At 41.1% G+C, this 24,980-nt stretch overlaps 1 pseudogene; it reads left to right on the top strand.

The window, feature by feature from the left end:
- The window catches only part of LOC132589647 (uncharacterized), a 64,078-nt pseudogene that overhangs the window by 2,395 nt on the left and 36,703 nt on the right, over nt 1-24,980 (top strand).

Here is a 24,980-nt window from a genome sequence, read left to right on the forward strand (position 1 = left end):
AGACCAGTTTTACTTTGGAGTGGACCCTAAGGTCATTTCAATTGATACCTTGTGAAATGAGTTCTTCATTTGTAACAGAGGAGGTGGTATCTTTATAGTCTGCTGTATATTACAGAAAGGAAGGGGAGAAAGGGGTGTTTTGTTAAGTTTGTTCTCATTCAGGTGGTTAGAGCCTCCCTGGAGGTATAGGAAGGTTTCAAATTAGGGAGAATAACTTGTCGCCTCCCTTTAAGTTAGTAATTTTGAAAGTGTTGAAACCTTTGCCCTCATTGGGGCTTAAGTGGTAGAGGTTGGTCTCTACTTTTTGTTCTGTATTCACTTTTAGTGTATTTTGTACTTATTGTATTTATTTGTTTTATTTGATTTGTCTTGGTTCAAACTTGTTTTCAGGATTCTAAGCCAATGTCTCAGCAGTATAAGTTTATAACTTGGAATTGCAAAGGTCTTAACAATCAAATTAAGCGCAGGCGTATAACTAATTTATTATATAAAGAAAGAGCTAACATTGTTTTTCTGCAGGAAACCCATCAAAAGTCCAGAGCCAAACAACTTTTGAAAACCTCATGGTTCACCCAATCATTCTAGGCCTTAGGCACGTCTAAATCAAGGGGAGTTGCGATTCTCATATCAAAGAATACACCATTCCAATGCCAATCAACAAAGGTAGATCCTTGTGGGAGATACATTTTTGTTCAAGGTATGTTAAATGATACCCAAGTTACACTTGCATCAATTTATGTGCCTAATAAATCCCAAATCTATTTTATTAAAGCCACTTTAGATGAATTAAACTCTTGTCAAAAAGGGGAAGTCATTGTTGGAGATGATTTCAATATCATTGCTGACCCGGTCTATGACAAAACACAAGCAAGAGAAATCAACTCGCTCTATTTTGAAACCAACCGCTCTACTAAATGTTCTAGACACTTACAATATGATAGATATTTGGCGTACCTTAAATCCTGGTTCCATAAAGTACACCTGTTTTTCTTCTGTACATGAAGTATTCTCCAGAATTGATTTTCTAATCACTTCAAAAAATCTAGTGGGCAAATTTTCTAATGCAAAGATTGGTTCTATAAAGATAACGGACCATGCTGTGGTTTCCTGTGATTTATTTCTGCATAACTCTGATGAAAAAGGTCCTAGATGGACATTAAATAAATTGCTACTAACAAACTCTGTCATTTCAGATGAGATAGACCAGCACATTAAGGAGTACTTTTCTTATAACGCCAATTGTGGCGTTTCCCAAGACTATGTCTGGGATGCTTTCAAAGCAGCGATAAGAGGTAAATTAATTTCTATAGCTGCCAAATGTAAAAAAGAGAGACAAAAGAACATACTTGATTTACAAACAAAAATATCAGCTTTGGAGAAAAGGCATATGAAATACGGTGGCAAAAAAACTCTTAGGAAACTAACTCAAGAATGGAAAAAATTAGAGCTATTGGAAGTCTTCCAGGTTCAAAAAGATATGATGTTTTTACGTCAAAAATATGTAACTAGGTCATCAAATTCACTTAAGTTATTGAAGCATAGAGCCTCTCGCCAAAAAGCTAATTCTTTAATCCATGCCATTGAACACATACCCTTGAACACATGAAGCTGCCTTATACTGAATCAGACCCTCAGTCCATCAAAGTCAGTATTGTCTAATCAGACTGGCAGAGGCTCTCCAGGGTCTCATGCTGAGGTTTTTCGCACCTATTTGCCTGGACCCTTTTATAGTTGGAGATGCCAGGGATTGAACCTGGGACCTTCTGCTTACCAAGCAAATGCTCTATCACTGAGCCATCGTCCCTCCCATTAAATCACCTGCTGGTCAGGTGATGACTAACTCAAAAGATATTGCTGCTTCCTTTTTTCAATTCTATAAAAACTTATACACAACATCTAATCCAAATGTGAACTTAATTTCTGACTATTTAAAATCTATTAATTTCAATGCTGTTTTAACACAGGAGCACTCTTCTTTTTTAGACAAACCGATTTCTTTGTATGAATTGAATTTGGCCATCGCTAAAATTAAAAATAATAAGGCTGTTGGAAGGGATGGCTTCCCAATTGAATTTTCCCGGTATGATGGCGTGGTAAGGCAGAGCGTGTTCACTGAGCTCTGGTGAGCGTTCTGTTTAGCTAGTTCCAGAGGGGGTCCTCCTTGAGAGGATACCTCTTAAGGAAGTGTCAGGGGACACTTTGCAGTCTGGGGAGCCGGCTTGGGAGACTGGAGGGGAGGTGGAGGCTTTCTCTTCTGATTCCTGCCTTTCCCCTGTCTGAAGCTAGCTAACGCTTCGGTGTTTTAACTAGGCCACTGGAGAAGGGGCAAAGCAAATCCTCAACTTCGTATTTGTTGCCTGTTCCTGTACCTGGACGTGGTGGACGTGGTGGATGAAAAGGAATAAAGAAAGCAGAAGAGAACGTGATATGTAAAAAAAGTGGAAGTGGTGGTGATGGAGAGAATGGCGACGGCGGCGGAGAGTACTTTCATTTTGAAGCAACTGAAGTGAGGTGAGAAACGAGCTGCTGAGAGAGACTGTGATTGGGCTGGCTGTCGAGGGGAAGGAAGGGTCTGTTTCATTTTGAAATAAGGAAGGAAAACGAGTGGAAACAGACCTGCTGGAAAGTCGGAGGTGTGGAGACGGAGGAGGTGACGGCTGCAACTCTAACGGCGTTCTGAAGGGTGAGGAGGTAGAGAAAAAAGCAATATAGAAATGGTGCTGGTGGCGGTGATGGGTCGGAATGGACAGTGAGCAAGAAAGTTTAAGCTGGGAATAGCAAGTCGGAGAAGGTCTGTGAAGAGAGATACGGTGTTTAAAGAAGAAATAAAGGATAGTGTGGACATAGAATAGAAGTGAAGACGTGGAAGTTGAGAGGCTTTTTTCAGTAACGTTTGTTGGCTCGGAAAAACAGTAAGGATGAGAAAAGTAATTAAAAGTGGTTGATGTCAACTAGAAGGTGAAGAGTGAAGCGAGAAGATAGAAGGAGTAGAAGATTTTCAAGAAGGAAGGGGTGGTTTTTAGCGATACTTTTGTGTTGCGGCCGCCTCTCCCTTGAAGAGTGGTTGAGTACTGAGATTGAGTGGAAATAAGAACAATGAGATTTTACTGAACAGTATGGATTACTATTGGACACAAGTCAGAATTGGAAGTCAAACAGAAGAAAGAAGAATAAAGAAGAAGAACAGAAGGAAGAAGAAAAGGGGACTGAGTTTTAAGTTATACAGTGTTGTGATATTCTCATGACTTAAAAACTGTAACTTAATAGGGCTAAAGAGTAATGAATTGTATTTATTATGTGATTAATTGATTGGAAAATTGATTTGGAATAATTAATTATAGGGTTAAGGTAATTGATTTAGTGGTGCTAGACAAGAGGTGAATTCAATTTTGGAGGATAAACTGTAGTAAATAACGTTGTTATAGAAACCCTTGGACACAGAACCTTGTTATTAGTAATTTACGCAATTTCTAGAAGTAAGTAATTATTATTTGTTTAATATGGAGGCTAAAATTAAGAAAATTGGTCAGGCTACCCCACCAGAGGGGAGTAAACCTGCTCCCTCACCAGTTAGTCAAGATGCCATTGACAAACTGCAAAATATAATGTTAGCGGGTTTTAAACAAAATCAAGAAGCTTTGGAAGGAGTGAAGACCGAATTAATGGGGGAAATTAAGCAAACAAATGAACAACTGGGAGAATTTCAAAGACAATTGTTAGCTAACACACAACAGGTACATGAGCTCTCAGTAAAGATTGGGAAACTTGAAGACCAAGAAGAAGCTACATCAGCTAGTGCTAGAGAAAATAAGGCTAATGTGATTGAGCTAGAAGATAGAGTTGCAAGACTAGAGATGGACAAGGTGGCTTATGTTTTAAGGTTTCAAAATATTCCAGAGGAAAAGGGAGAGAATACAGAAAATAAGATTATGAAATTGTTGACATTAGATGAAGATGAAGTGTTAGAAGATGGAAAGGCCGGTATCGAATGGACTAGAAGAGTGGCATCAGCGAATACTAGAAGATTTAATCTACCAAGAGAAATACAAGTTAGATTCACGCGAACCTCGATATGTGAGAGAGTATTGAGAGTGGCTAGAGAAAAAGGCCTGAAATGGGAAGACAAGAGTATCAAAGTTCTTAAAGACATACCCTGGTCCATAAAGCAGAAACGTTTTGGTTATAGGAAGATTGCAGCCTGGCTAACAAAACAGTCCATACAATTTAGATGGTTGGTCCCAGAGGGAATTTTCTTTTCATACCAATCTAGGAGATACAATATAACCACATTGGACAAGATGGAAGAATTTTGGGCCAAATTTGTTGGGACTGGTAGCCAAGACTCTAGGGAGGACCAGGAAGAAGAGACAGACCTAAATGTTTTAGGTAAAGATGACTTTCAGAAAAAGAAGAGCGGAAGAGTCAAGACCAGATTACAAACACAAAAAGAACAAAGAAGGATACTTGATAGTAACATGACATTAGAATGATGGCCAAAATGGGACTACAGATTATCTCGGTTAATGTAAATGGGTTAAATGAACCAAGAAAAAGAAAGAAGATTTTCCTGCAACTCCAAAAGACGAGATCTCAAATAGTATGTTTACAAGAAACTCATATTAAAAGGGATGATTTAAAATTTTTACAAAATAAAAAATTAGGACAACTTTACCACTCTTGTGATTCCGGGGGAAAAAAGAGGAATTGCTATTTATGTACATGAGAATGTAAAATCCAAATTGTTATACAACGATGAGACGGGTAGAATTGTGCTAATAGAAATAGAAATTAATGGAGGAAAAACAAATTTTGGGAACATTTATGCACCAAATGATGGTCAAGAGGAATTTTACACAAGACTGCATGGGAAGCTGCTTGAATATGGCTCAGAAAATTATTGTATTGTGGGGGACTATAATGCAGTTTTAGATGTGGCAAAAGATTAAAAAAATGATCAAATTAAAGTGAAAAAATCTCGTAACATATTACGAGTTTTTTTTGAAAATAGTGGATGAATTCAATCTAATAGATGCTTGGAGAATGAAAAACCAGCAAACCAAGGATTTTACATATTTTTCGCAAGCACGGATAGACATGTGCTGGATGTCGGCTTCTTTGGGGTTGCTAGTTACCCAAGCATACATATTGCCAAAACTTACGCGAATCATAACCCTATACAAATTAACCTAGAAGACTTCCTTTCGAAGTCACGCTGGACTTTGAATCTACAAATTTTAAAAGAAGAAGCTTTTGTAGAAAAAGCTAAGAAAGATATAAAGATGTTTTTTGAATACAATTTGAAGAAAGACACATCGATGCCAGTTATTTAGGATACCTTTAAAGCCTTTTTTAGAGTGATTGCAATCTGTTATACCGCAAAAAGAAAGAAAGAGCGAATGAAAACTTATAATAACTTAATATTAGAATTGAGTGAGCAAGAAAAACAACAAGTGAGAAATACAAAAGAAATAAAATTAAGAATTCATGCTATTCAGCATGAAATCAATTTGTTACTTTCTGAGGAACTATTGAAGAAGCTGAAATGGGTGAAACAAAATTATTTTAAATGTGCTAACAAGACCAGCAGATGGTTGGCTTACAAGCTGAGAAAGGAAAGGGAGAAAAACATTATTAGATCACTTAAAAATGAAGATAAAGAGAGTCTCACAAAAATCACAAATGCAAGTAATTGTCCAAAATTTCTACCAGTACCTTTATAAAAAACAGGAGATTTCAGAACTGCTTCAAGAAGAATATATTGAAAATGTCCAAATTCAACATTTAACCAAAGAACAAAAGGAAGGATTAGAGGAATTTATTACAATGCATGAAATAAGTGAAGCACTCAAAGGACAGAAAAGTAATAAAACACCAGGCCCAGATGGGCTACCAATTGAATTTTTTAAAACCTTTGAAGAGTTTTTGTTAATTCCATACAAGAGTGTGATAGAGGAAATACAAGACTCTGCTACAACCCCTGTATCTTGGAGTGAAGCATTAATTTCGTTGATTCACAAGAAAGGGACAGACCCTTTCTATCGACCTATCTCGCTCTTAAATGCAGATTATAAAATATTTGCAGCAATTCTGTCAAATAAGCTTTAAAAAGTAATCCCATCTGTAATTCATGAGGATGAAACAGGGTTTGTTCTGGGGAGAAAGATGAGTCAGAATGTAAGATTCCTTTTAAATATATTAGAGTACTATCGGGAGCATCCCTATAAAGAATTTGCAGGTATCATATTAGATGCTGAAAAGGCGTTTGACAACGTTAACTGGAGCTTTATTTTAAAGTCTCTAAAGGCCATTGGATGCGGAGAAAAGTTTAACAAACTAGTGAAAGCGATCTACACTAAGCAAAGTGCTAAAATAAATCTTAACGGGCACTTTACAGATGCAATAGATATTGAACAGGGCACGAGACAAGGTTGCCCGTTATCCCCATTGCTTTTCATTCTAACATTGGAATTCCTGATTAAGAGCATAAGAGACGATGACGAAATTAAAGGTGCCAAAATCAAAGATGAAAAATTTAAAGTTCAAGCCTTTGTGGATGATGTATTATTTATAGTAGAAGATCCCATCTATTCAATTGAACATCTAAAGAAGAGATTTGTACAATACGGAGCGATATCTGGTTTTAAAGTAAATGTGCACAAAACTAAATTTCTGACACAAAACATGATGAGAGAACAAACAGTATATTTGGAAAAGGAAACTGGTTTCAAACATGAGAAGAAAATTATTTGAGCCATCTATCTGACAAGTGATTTGAGAACATTGCAAAAGGACAATTATGACAAAATATTAAAAGAAATACAAGCAGATCTGATTAATTGGAAAGACTTACAAATTTTTCTGTTGGGAAGAGTTGCTTTCATTAAAATGAATGTCTTACCCAGAATACTTTTTTTGTTTTAGATGATCCCTATTAGATTACTGCAAACTTTCTTCCAACAGCTCAACAAGATTATGCTTGCATTTATATGGCAAAACAAAAAGCCAAGAATAAAGCTTAAAATCCTGCAAGATAGTAAAACGAGAGGGGGTCTAGCTTTACCTGAATGGCAAATTTACTACAAGGCATGTTGTTTAGCCTGGGCCAAGGACTGGCTTTTATTGGAAAATAAAAGATTGTTATTATTAAAAGGTACAGGTCTAGTTAGAGGCTGGCACTCATATATCTGGTACCAGCCCCCCCTGGTAATAACATCTTTTTCAGACATGTAATTAGGAAACCAATTTATAGAGTGTGGATGGAAATTAAAAAAAATGTTTTATACTTCTGTGCCTTATTGGTTATCCCCCGTGGAAGCTTCTTTGCAACCTAATTTTTATTGTTGGAATATTAATTATAACTACGGAATATTATTGGATACTGCTCAAAATCTGAATTTAGATGATAGTATTAAAATAGATTGGTGGACGAAGACGCAAGTTAACTCAAGATATCAAGCTGACAAGGCAATGGGCTTTTCTAGAAAACCAAATGAATTTGATATGATAATACAAGATAATCAGAAACTTATTTCTAGAATTTATAATTGGTTGTACAGAATAAAAATGCAGGATGAGATAATCAAAGAGAGCTGGATAAAATGGCTGAAAGATTTTGGTTTTAATATTGAGTTGAAAGAATGGGAAAAAATTTGGAAGCAAAATTTAAAGCTAACCAAATCATCGGTATTTAAAGAAACCCTATATAAAATGGTGTATCGATGGTACTTGACTCCAGAAAGACTGGCCAAAATTTATCCGAGCTATTCTAACAAATGCTGGAAATGTGGAAAAATAAAGGGGACTCTTTACCATATTTGGTGGCAGTGCAATCATGCAAAAAAAAATATTAGATCCAAATCAATATCTGGCGTCAAAAATTTTTTTAAAGTAAGGCTTCCAAATACTTCAGAATTATATTTGTTGAGTGTCATTAAATAAAATATGCCCAAACTGGAGAAAAAACTCTTGGTGCCTATTATTACGGTGGCTAGAATTTTATATGCTAAATATTGGAAGGTCCCCAAAATACCTGATAGGAATGAATTTTTACAAAAGTTATTAGAAGCTGCAGAATTGGATACATTAACAATGAGATTAAGAGGAGGAACTTACAGGATTGTAAAAAAACTTGGGACCCACTGTATTCATGGATAAAAAGTATGGGAATTGATATGAGGAATTCAAATTTGTGTTATGGAAATACCCCTTAAGCTCTTGGTGTTGTGGGGGTAGGTGGTGTTTACTGTGAATGTTGCATATTTATGTTATTGTTTTTAGTTGTTTTTGTACATGTATATTGGTTAATAAACTTTGTTGTTTTGGAAAAAAAATGAATTGAATTTGGCCATCACTAAAATTAAAAATAAGGCTGTTGGAAGGGACGGCTTCCCAATTGAATTTTATAAGCACTTCAAGGCACAAATTGCGGAGCATCTCCTGAATACTTGTAACTTTATCATGTCTTCTGGTACCTTATCCAGAACTTGGAAAGAAGCAAAAGTTATTGTAATTCACAAGGCAGGAAAAGATAAACTAAGCCCATCCTCATACCGACCTATTTCTATTTTGAATCACAATTTTAAAGTTTTTTCTACCATTCTAGCTGAAAGATTGAATAAGATCATATCACATTACATTAGTAGTGACTAATCTGGTTTCATCCTGGGTCGATCTATTAATGATAATGTTCGTAGAACTCTCAATCTGATTCACTACTGCAAGACATCTAAGATCCCCTCACTAATTCTCTCACTAGACACTGAAAAAGCGTTTGACAAATTGGAAATCCCCTTTTTGAAACCAGTATTAAATTCTATGCAATTTGGTCCTAACTTTGTGTGCTCTATAGATGCCATATATAATGCACCAAACACCCAAATTTCTATTAATCAATTTAGAACGGATAATTTAATTCTAGGTAGGGGTACTAGATAGGGATGCCCTTTGTCCCCAATTTTATTTGCATTATCATTAGAGCCGCTGGCTCATGCAGTCAGAGAAGACCCAGGAGTGGAGGGCATTGTTCTAAAAGACAGATCACATAAAATTAGTCTTTTTGCGGATGAAACCCTGTTTTATCTTAGTAATTCTCTTGTCTCTCTAAAAAAATTAAAAACAATAATTGATCAATTTAGTATTCATTCTGGATTTACTGTTAATTTTTTAAAGTGGGAAATATACCCTATAGTAATTACACCCATGGTGAAACAAAGCATTCTAACTCACTTTTCCTATAAGTGGGTGGAAAAATCTTGGCAATATCTGGGGATTAATATACCGCTGAACCTTAAAGATTTAGCTCAAGTAAACTACTCTCCCCTTTTTCTTTCAGTTAAGAATTCGTTATCTGAATGGTCCACAGGTACTTTTTCACTGCTTATTTATTTATTTATTTATTTATTTATTTATTTATTTATTTATTTTATTCGATTTATATCCCACCCTACCCCACCGAGGTGGGCTCAGGGCGGCTTACAACAGTAAAAGCTAACAGAAATCGGTTTAAATATGATTAAAATTATACAATAAAAACATAAAAACCTAAAAATACATAAAACTCACATCGGTATACACTATGCTACATTTTCCTTAAATCAGTCCTTCAATTTCCAATATTCAGTAATCTGATGTTTGAGATTTAGTATTCGGCATTCTGATCACAATTAATTATTTGCCAACCGGAAGAGGGTTGTTTTACAGGCCCTGCAGAACTGCTCCAGGTTCCGCAGGGCCCTCACCTCCTCTGGGAGCTGATTCCACCAACAGGGAGCTGCAATGGAGAAGGCCCTGTCCCTGGTCGCTTTCAGACGGGCCTCCTTTGGCCCAGAAGGTCCCTAAGGTAGGCAGGTCCCAGACCATAAAGGGCTTTAAAGGTCATAACCAGCACCTTGTACCGAACTCGGTATGTTATCAGCAGCCAGTGCAGTTCCCGAAGCCCCGGCTGAATGTGCTCCCGTCTAGGGAGCCCTAACAACAGCCGGGCAGCGGCATTCTGCACTAGCTGCAACTTCCGGGTTCGACACAGGGGCAGCCCCATGTAGAGGGCATTGCAGTAGTCCAGCCTCGAGGTGACCGTTGCATGGATCACTGTTGCCAGGTCGCCGTCCTCCAGGAAAGGGGCCAGCTGCCTTGCCCGCCTAAGATGAAAGAATGCGGACTTGGCAGTGGCTGCTATCTGGGCCTCCATAGTTAGGGTAGGCTCCAGTAGCACCCCCAGGCTCCTAACCCTGTGCACCGCTGACAGAGGCACACCGTCGAGGGCCGGTAAGGGAATCTCCCTCCCCGGACCACGGCGACCCAGGCAAAGGACCTCTGTCTTCGTCGGATTTAGCTTCAGCCCACTCAGCCTGAGCCATCTAGACACGGCCTGCAATGCCAGGTCCAGGTTTTCTGGGACACAGGCAGGCTGGCCATCCATAAGTAGATAGAGCTGGGTGTCATCAGCGTACTGGTGGCAGCCCAGCCCATATCTCCGGGCAATCTGGGTAAGAGGGCGCATATAGATGTTAAACAACATCGGGGATAGAACTGCTCCCTGAGGAACCCCGCAATCCAACGGGTACCTCTGGGACAATTCACCCCCAATCGCCACTCTTTGTCCCCGACCTTTGAGGAAAGAGGTAAGCCATTGTAAAGCCAACCCCTGAATCCCCACGTCGGCGAGACGGCAAGTCAGCAACCGATGGTCGACCGTATCGAATGCTGCCGACAGGTCTAACAACATCAGTACCGCCGAGCCGCCTCGATCCAGATGCCGCTGGAGATCATCCACCAGGGCGACTAGCACTGTCTCCGTCCCATGCCCCGGGCGGAAGCCCGACTGATGGGAGTCAAGGACGCTTGAAAAAATTGATCTTTTAAAATCCTTTTTATTACCAACATTTCTATATTTATTTCAGAATTTGCCTATTCCAATTGATAGAAGAGATTTGCAAAGGTGGCAAAAAGCCTTCATGGATTTCCTGTGGAACTATAAACACCATAGACTCTCCTTTTGTATGGTATCAAAACCCACAGCACTAGGAGGTTTGGGTGTTCCCCTCTTAGAAAAATACTACGTAGCCTCTCAATTAAAGTACATCCTTTTATATGCGAATCCGAACTATGATTCCTCTTGGCTCAGTACTGAAAGGGCCTCTCTAGGCGAGGCTATTTTACAGGAGGTCATTTGTCTTGGCAAATTCGAAAGACCAACAATGAGTTTAATGAGTTTAAGCAATCTATTTTTAGAACATACACTTAGTCTATGGAATAAGTATAGAGAGGTTTTAACACCAGCCACCTTCCCTTTTATTGCTTTTCTTGGACAAACCTGGTTTTCACCAGGTAAAAATTTGAAAGATTTTAAACTCTGGCATGACAAGAATATTTTTCATCTAATAGACATTACAACCAATTGGAAACAGTACGATAGCTCAACTAGAAGCAAAATATAAACTCAAAATCCCCTGGATGCAATACTATCAAGTACATGATACCTTGAACAAGATTATACCTCTTACATGTGCAAACAGACATTTAAACACCTTTGAAATTGGATTAAAGACTGGCTCTACAGCTGTTAGAGGTGTAATTTCAAATATTTATCAGTTATTAAACTTAAAGACCTGGGCGCAAGGTACATTGCAACAAAATCATTGGCAGAAAGACTGTGAGAAGGTTTTCTCAGAAGAACAATGGAATTCAGTATGGAAAAGCTCTTTATTTAAATCAAAGTCCTCTTATATTATCTTGACTTCCAGAAAGCTTTTGATAAAGTTCCTCATCAAAGGCTCCTTAGTAAGCTTGAGAGTCATGGAGTAAAAGGACAGGTCCTCTTGTGGATCAAAAACTGGCTAATTAATAGGAAGCAAAGAGTGAGTATAAATGGGCAGTCTTCGCAGTGGAGGACGGTAAGCAGTGGGGCGCCGCAGGGATCAGTACTAGGTCCCATGCTCTTTAACTTGTTCATAAATGATTTGGAGTTGGGAGTGAGCAGTGAAGTGGCCAAGTTTGCAGATGACACTAAATTGTTCAGGATGGTGAGAACCAGAGAGGAATGTGAGACACTCCAAAGGGATCTGTTGAGGCTGGGTGAGTGGGCGTCAACGTGGCAGATGAGGTTTAATGTGGCCAAGTGCAAAGTAATGCATATTGGGGCCAAGAATCCCAGCTACAAATACAAGTTGATGGAGTGTGAACTGTCAGAGACTGACAGAGAGATCTTGGGATCGTGGTAGATAACTCACTGAAAATGTCAAGACAGTGTGCGATTGCAATAAAAAAGGCCAACACCATGCTGGGAATTATTAGGAAGGGAATTCAAAACAAATCAGCCAGTATCATAATGCCCCTGTATAAATCGATGGTGCGGTCTCATTTGGAGTACTGTGTGCAGTTCTGGTTGCCGCTCCTCAAAAAGGATATTATAGCATTGGAGAAAGTCCAGAAAAGGGCAACTAGAATGATTAAAGAGCTGGAGCACTTTCCCTATGAAGAAAGGTTGAAACGCTTGGGACCCTTTAGCTTGGAGAAACGTCGACTGCGGGGTGACATGATAGAGGTTTACAAGATAATGCATGGGATGGAGAAAGTAGAGAAAGAAGTACTTTTCTCCCTTTCTCACAATACAAGAACTCGTGGGCATTCGATGAAATTGCTGAGCAGACAGGTTAAAGCGGATAAAAGGAAGTGATTAACATGTGGAATTCACTGCCACAGGAGGTGGTGGCGGCCACAAGTATAGCCACCTTCAAGAAGGGTTTAGATAAAAATATGGAGCAGAGGTCCATCAGTGGCTTTTAGCCACAGTGTCTATGTATATATAAAATTTTTTGCCACTGTGTGACACAGAGTGTTGGACTGGATGGGCCGTTGGCGTGATCCAACATAGCTTCTCTTATGTTCTTAAAGTCTGGTCCAGATGATATTACATGCCGTATAATATATTTCGTAGTAAACTAATTCCAAACCCAAGTTGTTGGAAAGGATGTGGGGAAATAGGCAAGCTAAAACATTGTTGGTGGGATTGCCCCACAGTAAAATTATTTTGGAAATCAGTGCTAAAGATTGCTACGAAAATAATAGGTTGTGATATCTCTCTATTACTGGAGTTGATTCTGCTGAATATATGGAATAAAAAAAGTGTTCTAATTTGAAATTAGAACTATTCTCTATTTTATTAACGGCAGCTAAAATCAATGTGGCACAATGTTGGAAACCTGACAAAGGTCCTAGTATTCGTCAATGGTTTGATAAAGTCTGGGATCTCTTGATTCAAGGTAACTTGGCATCCTGCATATTGAAATCCATTATTAGCAGATACCTTTGTTGAAAAATGGTTTGGGTTTTTTGCATACATAAATGAAAATCCGTCATCCAGTTCACCTATTCTAACTAAATATCTGGATTACATTCTGTATTAATTGGATCTTCAAATATGCTGTTAACATGTAACCTGAGTTAAGGTTTTCTGTATGTAAATTTTATTTACATTTAATTTTTTGCACTTTTTCTGTATGTCTTATATTTGTAAGTGATGTTATTTTTATATACTTAGTATTGGTTTTACCATGCTAAAAATAATAAAAATGTGAGTTATAAAAAGGAAAGAGGCAGAATTTTTTTTCACATCAATAGATAAATAAATAAATATGGCACTAATTATGGTTAGTGAAAACATGGTGCAGATGGGGGAATCCACCCAGCATACTGACCTGCCATTGTGACAAGGAGTCAAAGGTGTAGGAGCTGTGAAGTCAGCATTATGTAGGTGCCTTGGTGCTGGCTACCCAGCAACACCCAATGTAGTTGCAAGCCATGGTCCTTACACAGGGCTGATATAGCAACCCCCTGCCTCATCTACCACCTTGCAATGTGTATGTTAAGGTTTTTTGATCAACCTCCTTTGCAACTGCAGCACAAAGTTTTCAGGTACAAACTAATGCTATTGTTTCTTGTGTGGTTTGATTGCTTGGTCATGTGTAACTTTGACTTCTGTATAACCTCCCCCCCCCACTTTCTTATTTTCATTATCCCCATTATCCACATTGGGCCACATTTGCTGATCAGAAGTGGAGACAAGAGAAATCCAGTATCCCATTAGGAAGGCTAGATTTGTAGACAGGTAAGCTTAAGCCACATTAGGATCATCAGGTTTTTCTCTGGCCACAAACATCAAGTGGATACAAAATTTAGAGTGACATCCCAGGATGAGTCTCCAATACTAATTCTGAATGACTGCATGCAGATTAAATGGCTATTTTTAAAATGGTATTTTTACATTTTGCAAGAGAAAAGTATCAGTGTGATCAAATAAACACAAATGTATTGGACATGTTAGATGAGCATGTACAAACAGTATTTGACATTGCTATTTTGAGTGAAGTGCTGCTTCTCTGGGAATAGACTATTGGCAATATACCTTTAAGTGCTACTGTATTTTGCAGGCTTTGATGTAAGATGTAATATCTACTAGATTAGAGTGATGCATTAATGACACATATTTAAACTTCACAATGTTCATCATGATTTTTAAAAAGGGTGGGAAAGTGAAACCTCAGCAGTCGTACAGATGAATCCATATTTTTCTGTTGTATTAGTTCTATGCAGAAGAGTCCACAATTTCAGCTGGATTACTAGTGGAGTCTCACTCAAAGTGGTTGGAAGTAGTCCCTGTGGTGTCCACTTCCTCCCAGGTGGCCATCAGCGCCCTCTTATACAAAGGCCCGGATTTTACAGCTTACGCATCCCTCCGGGATGAACTTTCAGTCCACAAAGGGTCCCTCCTTTGGGGAAGCAGAGTGGTCGTACTGCCACCCTTGCACCAGCGAGTACTAACAGCGCTCCATGAGACTCATCCCGGGGTGGTGCGTTTGAAGGCGCTTGCCCGCAGTGACGTTTGGTGGCCCAGGATCGATGATCCGATGAGTCCTGGGTTGCCTGGTGCCAACCCTGCCAGGAGACCAGACCGGCACCAAACTGTGCTCCAGTGAAGCACTGAGAGTCCACCCGTAATCCAGGGTCCTGCTTGCATTTGGACTTTGCGTGGCCCTTCCAGTGAAAGATCTTCTTTCTTATAGTGGAGTCTCACTCAAAGTGGTTGGAAGTAGTCCCTGTGGTGTCTACTTCCTCCTGGGTGGCCATCAGTGCCCTCCACTGGACCTTTGCTCCACATGGCCTGCCAGACACCCTTGTCTCAGACAATGGGACAGCTTTCACGTCCGGGGAGTTCCAGCACTTTTGTGCACGGAACTTGATTAAGCACATCAGATCCTTGCCCTTCCACCCAGTGATGAATGGCCAACTGAAACGGATGGTGTGGACCACCAAGGAATCCCTCTGCCACATCCTCCACAGGGACTGGGAGGTTTGCCTCGCAGAGTTCCTCCTGGGCCAGCACGCCATCCCCTGCACTGCCGCAGGCCACAGCCTGGCCAAACTCCTCATGGGTCAGCAGCTGTCCACCCTCCTTGACTGGTTATACCCGGACAGAGCCTTGGACTTACAGGAGCTCTCCTACATGCTCAAGGCGCCCTGTGGATTCACTCCTGGGGACCTGGTCTACACAAAGAACTGTTTCATATGAAGTGAACACGGAAGGCGGTTTCACCCTCAGGTGACACATTGACCAGCTGAGATCCTGCACCCTACCAGAGGATGAGGTCGCCAGCTACAGCCTTGTCAGCCAGCCGGAAGCCCTGCAACCTCAACCAGCCAAGCCAGGCAGATCCAAGGACCCAACTCCCATGCCATGGGTCGAGTTGACAGCAACTGAGGATCCTGCTATGGCGGCTGAAACACCAGCATTGCCCGCCCTTCCGCTCACCATGCCTGAAGCCACGGGTTTGGAGCAAGCCCCTGCAGCTACTCCACATACTCTGGCACCCATGCGGTCAACATGGGAGCATCGCAAGCCTGCATACCTCAGAGAATTTGGACATTAGAGCTTGCGGACTGGGGGGGAGGGATGTTGTGTATGTGGACTCATGATTACGTTCTTTTACCAGTGTTTCTGCCTGGCTCATTGGAATCTTGAGAATTGAGCTTGGGGACTCTAGAACAATAGGCAATAGGATCCAAATCCCTGCTCCAATCAGGCCCCCTGCTGGTTCAAATGATCCAATGGCATTCTAGCATGGGGACCAGGACTGTATATAGTTGGCCCCATTGGCCCAGTTTAGCAGTCTTCATTAACTACTAGTTGGCATGCTGTCACTCAATAAAGAGCTATGATCACTGCAACCGTGTCTCCTCTATGCATTGAACCCACTATACACACACACACACGTACACTATATATACACACACGCATACATACCTTTATATATATATATATATATATATATATATATATATATATATATAAAGGTAAAGGTAGTCCCTTGTGCAAGCACCAGTCATTTCTGACTCTGGGGTGACGTTGCTTTCACAACGTTTTCATGGCAGACTTTTTACGGGGTGGTTTGCCATTGCGTTCCCCAGTCATCTACACTTTACCTGCAGCAAGCTGGGTACACATTTGACCGACCTGAGTCACCCTGGAGCCGACTACCTGAAGGCTGAGTCACCCTGGAGCCGACTACCTGAACCAACTTCCGCTGGGATCGAACTCAGGTCGTGAGCAGAGATTAGGACTGCAGTACTGCAGCTTTATCACTCTGTGCCACGAGGCTCTCTCTCTCTCTCTCTCTCTCTCTCTCTCTCTCTCTCTCTCTCTCTCTCTATATATATATATATATATATATATATAGAGAGAGAGAGAGAGAGAGAGAGAGAGAGAGAGAGAGAGAGTGTTTTTATGCAAACAGGATATAATTCCCTTCATGCAACTAAAGTTAGATGGTTGGTAACCGTGAATTTAGGGTTTGTAACAGAGTGTTGATGGTATTCTTGGCTATTATGTTTTATAGTTTGGTTAAAAAAAATTGAACCCACTATATTATAGACAGGTATTAGGAAAAACTTCCTGACAGAGCTGTTCCTCAGTGGAACAGGTAGGGGACTCTCCTTCTTTGGAGATTTTTAAACAGAGGCAAAATGGCCATCTGACAGCAATGCTGATTCTGTGAACATAGGCAGATCATGAGAGGAAGGGCAGGATGGGTTGTGTCAATGTTTAGTTCTTGTGGCCCTTTCTTACACACCCAGACAAGTGCTGTTCACCACTTTGGGATCAGAAAGCAATTTTCTCTAGGCCAGTTTGACCAGGGATCCTGGAGTTCTTTCTTTCTTTCTTTCTTTCTTTCTTTCTTTCTTTCTTTCTTTCTTTCTTTCTTTCTTTCTTTCTTTCTTTCTTTCTTTCTTTCTTTCTTTCTTTCTTTCTTTCTTTCTTTCTTTCGCCTTCTTCTGGGAATGGAATAGGGGTAGATAGGTACGAGTGTGTTTGTGTGTGCACGTGCGTGTGGAATTTGTGCATTTCCTGCCTTGTATAGGGGGTTGGACTAGATGACCCTGGAGGTTCCATGAGAGTAACTGGGAGCCTTCCTAATCCCAGTGCCCTTGTGAGGTTCTTCTCCCCATCTGCTGTTACTCTACCTTCCCACAAGTTGCCAGTGGTAGTGATTCTAATGATGGCTGCTCGACTACATTATTAGGCAGGAATAGCACTGTGGGCATGAAGACTCTTAGGAAATATAGTTTCTTCTGTCTTCTTTCTTTATTTGATTTATATCCTGCCCTTCCTGCTGAGGCAGGCTCAGGGCGGCTCACAGCATAAAACCACAACAAACAATTAAGATCCATACAATATTATAAAATTTCATATTCAATAATTAAAACAGTCAAAAATGATTTGGTGCTAGCCTCTTTGATGTTGTATAATTTCAATGGCAACAGTATTTTTTCAATTTCCCTACAGTACAAGGCTCAGCATCAGTTAAAAGCCAACTGGAAGAGAGTGGTCTTGCAGGCCTTGCAGATCTGGGCAAGGTCCCACAAGGCCCTCACTTCCTCTGGCAGTTGGTTCCACCAGTAGGGGGCTGCTCTTGAGAAGGGCCTCTCTCTAGTGGTCTTTAGTTTGGCCTCCCTTGGCCCAGGGATTGCTAATAGATTTTGAAATCTAGATCTAAGTACCCTCTGGGGAACATGTGGAGAGAGACGGTCCCTAAGATAGGCAGGTCCTAGGCCATATAGGGCTTTAAAGATGATAACCAGCACCTTGTAGTGAATCCGGTATACAATTGGCAGCCAGTGCAGTTTCTGCAGTCTCGGCTGTATGTGCTTCCACCTGGGAAGCCCCGATAGCAGCCTGGCTGCCGCGTTCCGCACTAGCTGCAGTTTTTGAATTCAAGACAGGGGCATCCCCAAGTAGAGGGCATTACAGTAGTCCAATCTCAAGGTGACTGTTGCATGGATCACTGTTGCCAGGTCGCCGCACTCAAAGAAGGGGACCAACTGCCTCACCCATCTAAGATGGAAAAATGCAGATTTAGCAGTGGCTGCTCTCTGGGCCTCCATTGTCAAGGCAGGCTCCAGCAGCACCCCAAGCTTCTGACCTTGTGTGCCATTGCCAGTGGCACACCATCAAATGCTGGTAAGGGGATTTCCCTGTTCAGACCACCCCAACTCAGGCAAAGGACCTCTGTCTTCATTGGATTCAGCTTTAATCGACTCGGCCTAAGTCATCCTGCCATGGCTTGCAACACCAGGTCCAGATTTTTTGGGACACAGTCAGGTCATCCATCAGCAGATAGAGCTGGATGTCATCAGCGTACTGATGGCAGCCCAACCCGTACCTCCAGGCAATCTGAGCAAGGGGGTGCATGTAGATGTTGAACAACATCGGGGAGAGCACCGCCCCCTGAGGCACCCTACAATTAAGTATGTGCCTCCAGGACAACTCTCCCTCAATCACCACCCTTTGTCCTTGACCATCTAGGAAAGAGGAAAGCCATTGCAAGGCCAACCCCTGAATCCCTGCATCGGTGAGGCGATGGGTCAGCAACCAATGGTCGAACGCAGCCAATGGTATTGAACGCAGCCAATAAGTCTAACAGCATCAGTATCGCCGAGCTGCCTCGGTCCAGATGCCAAAGGATAAGAAGCTCTGAGAATCTTATTTTATGAATCTTAGTGCCCCCAGTGGTGTTGCATCTCATCACAGCCAACAGGGAAGGGGAAGTTGTGAGAATGAGGAGGGCTAGTGCTTGGTTCTGAGCCAGCCTAATTATGAGCTGAACCTAATCTTTAGCTAATCTAGGCTTAGCTCATAATTCACTCCTGTATTTCTGAACTGGGAAAGCTTGTACTTTGTACTCCTTAATTATAGATCAAATCTATGACATATGTCTTGGGATTATATCACTTTAACTGCCACAGATTCCCTCCTCAGAGAACCCTGGGAAATGTAGTTTGTGGTGATGTACTGAGAATCCACTGATAGTGACCCATAGCCTTCCTTGCAGCACAGTCACAGTCTCCAGGCTTCTTAAGTAGAGGAAACTAGTATTACCCCAGTTGAAGTCTGTAGTGTAGTTATTACATAATTTTTGTTATGGAAGAATTCAGTTAGATACAATTCTAATAGCAAACAAAAGTCTTCCTCATTGATCTCTGCCTTTGCAAAGCAGTTCAGTATCTTCTGTTTTGTTGTTGTCTTCTTGTCAGGAAACAGTGTAATATGGCTAGGTTGTGCACTGTGGGGAAACCTAATTAGTATTAATCAAAATATTAATATAAATACAAACCTAATAAGGAACTTTTTCAAAAATATGGGCCAGAAGCCACCTCAGCACAGCATTAATATGTGGCAATATTACCTGAAACTGAACAGTGAAGACGTTGTTGATGTGCCAAGCAAAAATAAACAAAACAAGTATATATGCAACTAATTGCATGCAACATTCTTCAAGGGACATTTTAGTGAAATCTGAGATTAGAGGATCCTTTATCAAAAGGGAAAATAAGAATGGTTTTTAGTAACTACAGCTGCTTTACTAACGGAGAAAGATTTCAAGCTTGGGCCTGCTTCAGCCCAAACAAATAAATGCTTGGACAACTAATATACCCAACTTTCTAAAAGTTGTTTGACAACTGCAAGATAACAAATTTAAATAAAAATCTAATTTGCACCTGTGTCTAGGACTCAGCTCTGAAATATGTGGAGAAGACAGCACCTTTGAATTATGTGTGCAATATCTTTCTATTGCTGCATTACTTTTCATTCATTCCTATAGTGGCAAGGGAGTCATTTCCCCATAGTTTAATAGTGCTGTCATACAATGCTAAGATGTGTGTCTGTGAATGAAGCAATCACAAGGGCAATCATTCTCCACCCTAGTCCTTTTAATAGTATCTGAAATCAGCTTTTCATCAGTAGGGGTCTGAAGTAAGGCAGGGTGCAGATGAGATAGAAGGCAAATGCCTCTACGGGAGCTACAAATACAAGTTGATGGGGTGTGAACTGGCAGAGACTGACCAAGAGAGAGATCTTGGGGTCGTGGTAGATAACTCACTGAAAATGTCAAGACAGTGTGTGATTGCAATAAAAAAGGCCAACGCCATGCTGGGAATTATTAGGAAGGGAATTGAAAACAAATCAGCCAGTATCATAATGCCCCTGTATAAATCGATGGTGCGGTCTCATTTGGAGTACTGTGTGCAATTCTGGTCGCCGCACCTCAAAAAGGATATTATAGCATTGGAGAAAGTCCAGAGAAGGGCAACTAGAATGATTAAAGGGCTGGAGCACTTTCCCTATGAAGAAAGGTTGAAACGCTTGGGACTCTTTAGCTTGGAGAAACGTCGACTGCGGGGTGACATGATAGAGGTTTACAAGATAATGCATGGGATGGAGAAAGTAGAGAAAGAAGTACTTTTCTCCCTTTCTCACAATACAAGAACTCGTGGGCATTCGATGAAATTGCTGAGCAGACAGGTTAAAACGGATAAAAGGAAGTACTTCTTCACCCAAAGGGTGATTAACATGTGGAATTCACTGCCACAGGAGGTGGTGGCGGCCACAAGTATAGCCACCTTCAAGAAGGGTTTAGATAAATATATGGAGCACAGGTCCATCAGTGGCTATTAGCCACAGTGTATGTATGTATATAAAAAATTTTGCCACTGTGTGACGCAGAGTGTTGGACTTGATGGGCCGTTGGCCTGATCCAACATGGCTTCTCTTATGTTCTTATGAGTGGAGGAGCAGGAGCCAAAGGAAGACAAGATTTTTAAGACAGTTGCATGCATTTCAAAAACTAAGCAGAAAAGATAGCAAAGAATCCACATCTAGTTTATATGACAACCTACACTCTTATTATATCTGCCACAAACAGCCAGTCAGCTCAATACATACAGTAAAAAATATTAAAATTGAGTGCCATGTTGCAGATTGAATTCACAGTTGCATCATGTCCATGCACATGAAAACTTTTACCTTGAATAAAACTTTATTGGTCTTAAAGGTGCCATTGGATTTGAACTTTGTTCCAGTACTGTGAAAAGCATTCCTGTTGTTTCCTAATTCTGAAGCTTAGTCCTGATAAATATTAAAAATACCTGGAATTGTATTGGGAGTTCTTTCTGCTGTTCTGCAGGTGACACATTGGCCCTTTCAAATTTAGGAGGCTAGGTCCATGGCCCATTGAAAGCAATGGTCATTTAACATTAAGCAATGGTCATTTAACATTTAAAGGGCAGGTGCACTGCAGACCAACAAGGGCATGTTGACTCTCTCTGCTCTTGCTGCCTGCAAACACTTCAAAAATAGGTTTTAATTTCACTTTGTAATTTTGGAGAAGGCATAATTTTTTTTATTTATTATTTTCAATTTATCACTTACTCCCCCAAGAATGGGCTCAGGGCAAGTAACAACATATAAAACCTAGGGCTTACTCCGGAGCGACGTCCCTCTTCACCGCGCAGCGTCTGCGCGGATTTCGCACCAACTGCTCCGCAGAACCCGGAAGAGCTGCAAAGTCCCGCGGCTTTTGCGTCGCAAATGTAAACTGCCAAAAACCAGCTTACATTTCTGACGCAAAAGCCGCAGGACTTTGCGGCTCTTCCGGGTTCTGCGGAGCAGTTGGTGTGAAATCCACGCAGATACTGCGCGGTGAAGTGGGACGTTGCTGCGGAGTAAGGTCAGTGGGAAAACGCCCTTACAGTCAAAAATTACAGTCATTTACAAGTTAAAACATCAGATAAAATTACGGGTAATTAAAATGCCAGGATGGCAACACAGAAAACATCCTATATGTGACTCCATAACTTGACCAGGACACATATGTCAGTAATCCTGTGAGCCAAAACCTGGGGCTATGTGAAGCAGGGAGCCCATATGATGTTTTGTCGACTGTCTCAGCCAAAAATTCGGTGGAACAGCTCCATTTTACAGGCCCTGTGGAATTGCATCAGGCTCCACAAGGCCCTGATCTCTGTTGGGAGCTTGTTCCACCAAACAGGGGCTAGGACAGAAAAGGCCCTGGCCCTTGTCAAGGTTAAGTGGACCTCTTTTGGGCCAGTGATAACCAGTAAATGTTGATCACTGGAGTGCAAGGCTCTCTGGAGGGGGGTGTATGGGGAGAGGCAATCCCGTAGATATGTTGGTCCCAACCAGCTCAAGGTTTTAGAGGCCAATACCAGAACCTTGAACCAGATCTGGTACTCAATTGGTAGTCAGTGCAGCTGGTGGGGCAGTGGCTGCATGCATACATATACAGGCACTGCAGTCAGCAAGAGAACTGCCACATTCTTCACCAACTGAAGTTTCCAGGTCAGGTTCAGGGGTAAATCTGCATAGACTGAATTACAGTAGTCTAATCTGGAAGTGACCTTTGCATTGGTGACTGTACCACGGTCCTGAGCAGAGAGATATGGAGCTAGCTGCCTTATCATTTTCACTCAATTTTGTGCGTATTGATATTTTCCAATATTAAAATTGATTTTTCCCAACCTTTCTGATACAATATCAATACTCTGTCCTATTATTTAATAATAATGATAATTATGTCCTCCCAACTTGCCAATCTTCATTAAAATGACAACTTTTGAAGTGCAGTACTCTACACTCAGCTTCTTCTGCAAATCTAATCCCTTGCCCATTGTTCATTCCCCCAGAAGTTGTAATCAGAAACTGCCGATGTGAGGAGTAGGTCTATCTCCAGGGAGAGCTTAACCAGCTTATTAAAAACTCCATTGAGCAGGAAGTCTCTTGTATTTCTTGTGGAGCCATCTATATTTGACTTGATCATGACAATCGCACTTTAGATACTTGAAGTGCTAGCTACCATTATGTAAAGGTTAAAATGTGCTTGGGGCAAACTTTGCCTGATTATGTAGGAAATTATATGAATCTGAATCCAATATTTAATTAAGGATGGGAAGGCAGGCACTAACATGAGCCATAATTAAAGTCACTTTGTTTGCACATATGATCCAGGCATGCATCAGAGCTCCCTCACACATATGAAGCTTCTGGAACAATACCGCTGTCCATCCATCAGCAGCCTGATCTGGATAGAGTGGCTGTCAGTAATGAATGTGTTTACATTTTCATTAAAAACACCTCCTCATATACTGACAGAAAACCTTGCCGTTGCTTCTGAATGCGTACTAGACAAGTACAATCTAACAACTAGACTTAACAATAGAAAAAAAATTAATAAAACATTAAATGCAACAATAAAATTATATGAATCATGATAAAATTTAAGAACTTACATCATTTTCCTGTTCTCCATTTTATCTTCACAACAACCCTGTGAGGTAGACTAGGCTGAGCATGTGTAACTGGCCCAAAGTCACCCAGTGGGCTTCCACAGAAGAGTGGGGATTGGTACCTGAGTCTCCCAGATCCTAACTCACCACTCAGAGGCCAAAACCAGCCTGATCTCCCTCCCCACAAAGGTCAAAACAATTTTGAAAAGGCCTTGCCCCTCTCCTTGCTTTTTACTGCTAGAAAGGAAGGACTGAAGGCTGGCAATATTGTTGTGGCTCCCTAGCAACTCCCACAGTGGCTACTACAAAAGTCATTATTTATTTAAAGGGACAGGTGCTGTTTTTATTATTTTGAAATTTTTAACTCCCATTTTATTTAGATTTCAGATTTTTTTGAGTAAACTTGGGGTTTTGTCAGGTTTGTAAAAATATCCGCCTTCTCTGTCTATAGCCAAAGTTTCTAAATTTAAGTACCCACAGATGGGGCCAGTTTGAGAATTAGATATATTGATAATGCCCATGCAAGCATTAAGTCACATAACCTTCATTGAACCTTTATAGGATCAAAAGTGAGAACTGAGGTAGAATGAAGAAGAGTCAATATTCTGTAGTGCTCCTTCTACATGACCGTTGTGTCATGGAAGAATCCATGTAGTCCAGAGCAATATAGTGTTTACCTCTTTGCAAACCACTTATATGTTTTTTTAAAAACCAAAATACCTACAACAAAAACAGATCCACATTCTCAATATTTTATACAAACTTTCGATACAGTTGGCCCAGACCAATGAAGTATTACTTTAAAATACCGTATTTTTTGCACCATAAGACTCACCTTTTCCTCCCAAAAAAGTGGGGGGGGGGGAAGTGTGTGCGTCTTATGTAGCGAAGGTACCATACGTACCTTCCTCGGGGTGTGTGTGTGTGTGATCCGCTGCCTCCGTCCCGGCGCTTCCCGCCCCTGCCTGCCTGGCTCCAGCTCTGACGCTTACAGCAAGCACCAGGATCGCTCCCTCCACCCTCCGATCCCAGCGCTTGCTTTAAGCATCAGCACTGAAGCCAGGCAGGCAAGCAGGGAGAAAGCACGCCGCCCCCTCCACAGCCAGCGTTTGCGAAGCGCTGGGTTTGCGGAGGAGGGTGGGCTTCCTCTGTGCCTGTCTGCCAGGCTTCAGCTGCTGCTTCTAGCAAGGGCTGGGATTGGAGGCAGGATTGAGAGGGGGAAGGTGCCCAGATCTGGGTGCACAGCTTCAAATTTTTTTTCCTGTTTTCCTCCTCTAAAAACTAGATGCGTCTTATGGTCCGGTGCGTCTAATGGTCCGAAAAATACGGTAGTTTCAGCATTGTTC

The sequence above is a fragment of the Heteronotia binoei genome, chromosome 21 (assembly GCF_032191835.1).
Source record: "Heteronotia binoei isolate CCM8104 ecotype False Entrance Well chromosome 21, APGP_CSIRO_Hbin_v1, whole genome shotgun sequence".
NCBI classification, from domain to species: Eukaryota; Metazoa; Chordata; class Lepidosauria; order Squamata; family Gekkonidae; genus Heteronotia; species Heteronotia binoei.